The sequence below is a fragment of the Galeopterus variegatus genome, unplaced genomic scaffold (genome assembly GCF_000696425.1).
Source record: "Galeopterus variegatus unplaced genomic scaffold, G_variegatus-3.0.2 Scaffold204, whole genome shotgun sequence".
In the NCBI taxonomy this organism is placed as follows: Eukaryota; Metazoa; Chordata; class Mammalia; order Dermoptera; family Cynocephalidae; genus Galeopterus; species Galeopterus variegatus.
In genome coordinates, this window is record NW_007726315.1 from 631,803 (window position 1) to 637,905 (window position 6,103).

Consider the following 6,103-nt stretch of genomic DNA (forward strand, 5'->3'; position numbering starts at 1 on the left):
AAACACAGATCCATACAGTCCCCACAGAGCTATAAATAAATCCTGCCTGTAGGTCTCCTTCCTGTTCACGTTTCTTCATAAAACTTGGTGGTATCTCTACCCCTTTATCCTAACTTTTGTCCTTGTGATTCCTGTCTGTCAGGGACAGGAGGTACAGATAAACAGGGACTCCAGATGCCTGCACAATCAACCGCCTCCCCACCAAAATAAAAATGTCTCCTTTCCCAGGACCAAAAAAAAAAAGTGTCCCTGTATTCCAACATTCAGGCTATGTGCTGCTTCAAGGCCCTCTCTGTCCCTAGCCATCTTTCAGCTCAGAACTCTGGGATGCGTGGCTGTAGATGAGAAGATTCTCAGAAACAGCCCCCCATAAACAGCCTCTATCCTGGCCATGGACCCCTCCTCCCAGTGGTGAGGCCCAGCCTGGGCAGCTGCAAGGCCTGGGGCTGGGAGGTTGACATGGGTCCTCCCCACAATTAACAGTGGCTTCCAAGATGAAGCAGCTTTTCCCAAGTGATTTTTCTCATCTTATGGAAAAATGCTATCTTCCTCACTTTTACTGTCAGTATCATTTACCTGTCAGTACCAGCTTCTATCCCACTTTCTCCATTTACATATGTGACCCCTCTGGGCCTCAGTTTCCTCATCTGTCAAAGGAGGGCAGTAATGAAATAGATTACCATTGTGAGAATTAAATTGGTTAATGTATGGAAGGTGCTTAGAATAGTCCCTGGAACATAGTCAATACCAGTGATTGCTAACCATTATTTGCGTTATTATTACTATTAGTAGTAGCAGTAGTACTCTCTGTCACCAACACAAGAGATCCCAGCATTGTTATCTTTTTCTCCCTTATACTAAGTTTGGGGTGAATAGTTCAGATCGCTACTGTAAGAGCCTGTGCTAGGGGACGAACTTAAAGCCTACAGCCAGTGCTCTGAGACTTTACTGGAAAGTTTCATCTTCTCTTGACAGAAGGTACTGTATGTGGACAGTGACATTGCCACCTCTATAGTGTCAATAACTACCAAATGTGACTAAGAATTACAAACATGTTAGTGACTTGATTCTGTGGATTTACATCATGATTGAAATAGTCAAGGTCACAAACAATGGGATAAAGGAAAACAGTGGCACCATATAACCAACCTTGAGTTTTCTCCAACTTTTCTTTAATGTGCACTTTTTAGCATCTTAGAGTCCTAAATAGTGCTTGTGTTTGATGAGTTAATTCTTCTCTGATAACATTTATATTTTAAATAACACTCCAGTTTATAGATTGAATCGGGGTGAAAACAGTAAACAGCAGAAAAATAGTGGTCTAATATAATTCCTGAAACCAAACCTCTTCTCTCAGACAGAGGTTAAGTGCTGTGGCAAGTAGAGTGGCATGCTGCTCACTTCTTCTGCCCACAGAACCTAGTTACACTCAGACACTGTGGTTCTGAAATGATATTTTACCTTAGATTTAAAAAAAAAAAAAGATGATAAACCCAATCATTTAAATTCTTTTTCTGCCCACTCAATATTTGACATCTTTACAAGTTCTAAAATGATAAGTTCTAATCATTGTAGGTTTTATTTTATGGGATCCTATAATTTCAACACATATCATGAACTAATTTATCCTTGTTCACCTTAAATCGAGAGAGACATCCTGGCACCAGCCAAGTAGATGTGGTCAGAATCACTGAAATAGACTGATATACTTAACATTGTACACATTTTTCATGGAGGGAAGAGATATATTCAGAAATAAGTAAGTAAAAAATCAGAATAATATTATAATATACAATTTCCTTAAAAACTGAATATACCCTTAACTTGGTAGGGATGGAGTAGAATGGTCAGAAGGCAGTCTCCCTGGAGGTAGACTGGTCCAGAGGCAACTCTCTTCGCCCCCTATGTTCCCCAGTGGAAGGGTCCAGACATGTGCAGGCAGGTGGTGAGGGAAGATTGTGTCCTAGCACTACCTCCAATAGGCACACCCAAAACCCAGGAGATGGTACAAGCAGTTCTTCAGTCAAGTTCAAGTGGTATAGTCCATCTCCTACAGTGATGTAATCCATCCTGTACAACATCCAAAATGTGGTGAGGTATTGAGAGTGGCATCCCTAGACTAGTTAACTCATTTCTAGGTACTGTCTATCCCAGACTTATGGGAGCCTCATCTGTCTATCCCATCAGTGGTCAGAGAGTAACTGATCCCTGCCACTCTCTTCCATACATTCTCTTCCCCTCTCTCATAGTTCCTCTCTCCCTGAAGTTTCCACTCCTCTGGTGTCCTGGTCACCAGAATGGATTTTCACTTATGCTCATTATCTGCTCTACACGGTTCTGCTGCTAGACAGGGAAGACTCAGACGTCTGTGGTTATAGTTGGTAGGGGAAGAGTTCCTCACAATGATCTGGTCTGCGGGGAGACCACCTAATATTGTAAAGGTTAGTCTCTCACTAGTATAGTTTTCCTACCATATTAAGCTGAAAGAGGGTCAGTCTCCTTCCCAGATTTGAGTTATATTTCAGAAAGCTGCCTTCAATTTCCATACTACCCTAGATAAAGTAGCTGATCCAACCCTCCCTATTCCATTAATCAGATTTATTTTATTCTTGGTATTTAACATTATATAAAATTTGTATTAACATTTTTGCAGACTAATTGTCTCCTTCCCCCACCTCCCACCCCTACCCCTGCCAACCACACTAGAACATAAGCTCTCTTAGGATGTTCACTGCTTTATATCCAATTCCTACTAAGGTGCCTGGCACAAGGTAGACAAGTTCTAGACCTGCATTGCCAATTATTTATTGGTTTATCACATGGGCCCCTCCATTATCACTTGAACCAAACTGAATTCTAGGAAGATGTTCTCAGAAAACCCACTTTTCCTCCTATATTTTCTACCATCTACCATTCTCCTCAGCTAAAAACTCCAGTCATCCTTGAACTAGCTTCTCTCCTCTTCCCTTTCCTCCAATTCCCCACATTCCTATCCTCCTTTGCCACTCTCCTCTTCCTTCCCCTCTACCTACCTCACCTCCCACATCTAACTGGCTTCCAACACACCCAGTCCTGCCTCCTCAATCATCCCTCCTTCCCATCTAAATGCTATTACTTCCGGGCCGGCCCGGTGGCGCACTGCGCTAGTGTGCCGCTTGGGAAGTGCGGAGGCGCTCCCGCCGAGGGTTCGGATCCCACATACAGACCGGTTCCCGCTCACTGGCTGAGCGAGGCGCGGGGGGAGCGCCGAGGGTTGCGATCCCGTTGCCGGTCCCGGTCCGGTACGGGGGCGACACTGAGGGTTGCGATCCATTGCCGGACACGGAAAAAAGATAAAAAAAATAAATAAATAAATGCTATTACTTCCGGGCCGGCCCGGTGGCGCACTGCGCTAGTGTGCCGCTTGGGAAGTGCGGAGGCGCTCCCGCCGAGGGTTCGGATCCCACATACAGACCGGTTCCCGCTCACTGGCTGAGCGAGGCGCGGGGGGAGCGCCGAGGGTTGCGATCCCGTTGCCGGTCCCGGTCCGGTACGGGGGCGACACTGAGGGTTGCGATCCATTGCCGGACACGGAAAAAAGATAAAAAAAATAAATAAATAAATGCTATTACTTCCATAAAACCTTTTCCTTACCACTACAATTAGTAGCTTTGATCTCCAAGCTTCACTCCACTGTGTCTCTTCAGTGCTTTAGATCTTTTCAGTACTTGTTAGGTCTTTTTAGGGCTTCACACTTCTTTGAGATCTGCTAAAAATTATGGGTCCAAGAAAACCCATATGTACTCAAACTTTTACATAAAATGTCAGTACTCTATATTTTAAACCCTTTACTATAACATGTGCCACATTTATTGTATTATAACTATTTACATACCTGTCTTCTACACTAGAACAGAAGTTCTAGGACAAGTTTGTATCATGTGTTATCTTTTTTTTAAACTCTTTTTTTATAGCACTGTGTTCAGTATGTACAAGGTACTAAAAAATGACAACTGACTGTCTAGTGCAGTACTTTGATGGGTTAGGTTAATACAAAATCTTCCAAACGTCAGTCATTTGAATAACACCCTCACAATTTTTTCCATATCTGCTAAAAGCTGTTCTGTTATCTACTTACCATTTGTGTAGATTGCTTGTAAAGCTTTTACCAAAGATTCTTCCCATCCCTGAACACATGTGCCATTAACCTTCCAAAAAAATGTACAGTCTACTCCTCCCCTTGAATCTGGACATGTCCTGTCAGTTGCTTTGACTGTAAAATGTGACAGGAGTGTTGCTTTGTGACTTCCAGGTCTAGGCCATAAGAGACTTTGCAGTTTTCCTTTTTACTCTCCTGGAATCCAGCCATGATGAAGAAAGCCCAGGCCAGACTATGGAGTGATGAGAGACAACACGGAAAGAGAGGCTCGGCCAGCTGCAGCCATTGTAGCCACTGCAACTGGGCTGCCAGAAATGTGAGTGTCTTAGTCCATTCAGGCTGCTGTAACAAAATACCTTAGTCTGGGTCATTTATAAACAGCAGAAATGTATTTCTCATTGTTCTGGAGGCTGGGAAGTCCCAGATTTCCAGATTTGGTATCTGGTGAGGGCTTGCTCTTGCTCCATAGATGGTGCCTTTCTTGCTGTGCCCTCACATAATAGAAGGGACACACAGGTTCTCTCAAGCCTTTTTTATAAGGGCATTAATCCCATTTGTGATGGCGGAGTCCTCATGATCTAATTACCTCCTAAAGGCCCCACTTCTTAATACTATCACATTGGGTATTAGATTCCAACATATGAACTTTGAGGGAACACCAGCATTCAGACCACAGCAACAGCAATGAGTAAAGCTATCTTGGATCTTCCAGTCCCAGCCAAACTCTCAAGCCAGAAAAATAACTGCAGTGGACATCATGTAGACAAGAAGAATTGCCTAGCTGAGTCCAGCCAACATGTAGAATCCTAAGAAGTCTTTGTTTTGCATTTTTAAACCACTATCTTTTGGAGGTAGTTTAATACACAGCAATAGATAACTGAGGTGCTGCTCTTTTTTTTTACTTAAGTATATGTTAAAAGGTCAACTCTTTTTTTTTACTTAAGTATATGTTAAAAGAAAATTTTTGTCACTTCCATAAATAAAAAATAAGTATCTCTTGCCATAAATCTAAACACAATGAAAGAAGAAACAAAGCAATGTTATCCACTTCTAGGCAGATACTGCTGCCTGAAGATGCCCCTCTATAAGTTCCAAAAGAAGCTCTCCAAATGTCAGAGAGATAGTAAACATACACCAGAACTAAACCAAGACTCTCTCCTTGGTGTTGAGCTGAAAGAAAATGGAATGAAAATAGCATGCTCACTCTGAAATTTGATATTATTTAATGCTGCCTATCACCAAAAATCATTATCTTGTATTACAATACAAGCAGTAAAGAGCTCTGGCAAAAGAAACTGTGAGGGTGTTACTCAAGTATCAGACATTTGGAAGATGCTGTATTAACCTAGCACCTGAACACCAAGGCAGACAGGTAAGTGGGCAGTCAACATTTTTAGTGCCTTCTATGCAACAAATACAATGCTAAATAGAAAGGGTTTGAATAAAAGATAAGACATAATGCAATTCTGTCCTAGAAGTGGTCATATTCTAGTGGAGGAGACAGGAATGCAAATAATATCTATAACACATTAACCATGTAAGTGTAACTGTACAAGATTTAAAATATAAAGCCCATGGTCAATGTCAGGACACCAAATTCCTGACATTTTGTGTAAAAGTTTAAGGATACATGGAATTTTCTGGGCCCATAACTTTCATCACATTCTCAAAGAAGTCCATTGAAACACATTCCATAATTTAGGAGGCATCGGACTAATTAATTCATAGTATTGTTCTCGGTTCAATTATTTCTACCTCAAGACCTTTCCAGATTGCCTGGACATTCTTTTTTTAGTTTATAATTTTGGAATCACAGCTCTGGCCTCCTCTTTCCTATATATGGTTTTGCAATTTTCTTATATAGCTGTGTGAAAGTTCTCTTAAGTTCTCTGATGACCAAACTCCCCTTAAGATCTCTACCACATTTTGGGCCGGCCCGGTGGCGCACTGCGCTAGTGCGCCGCT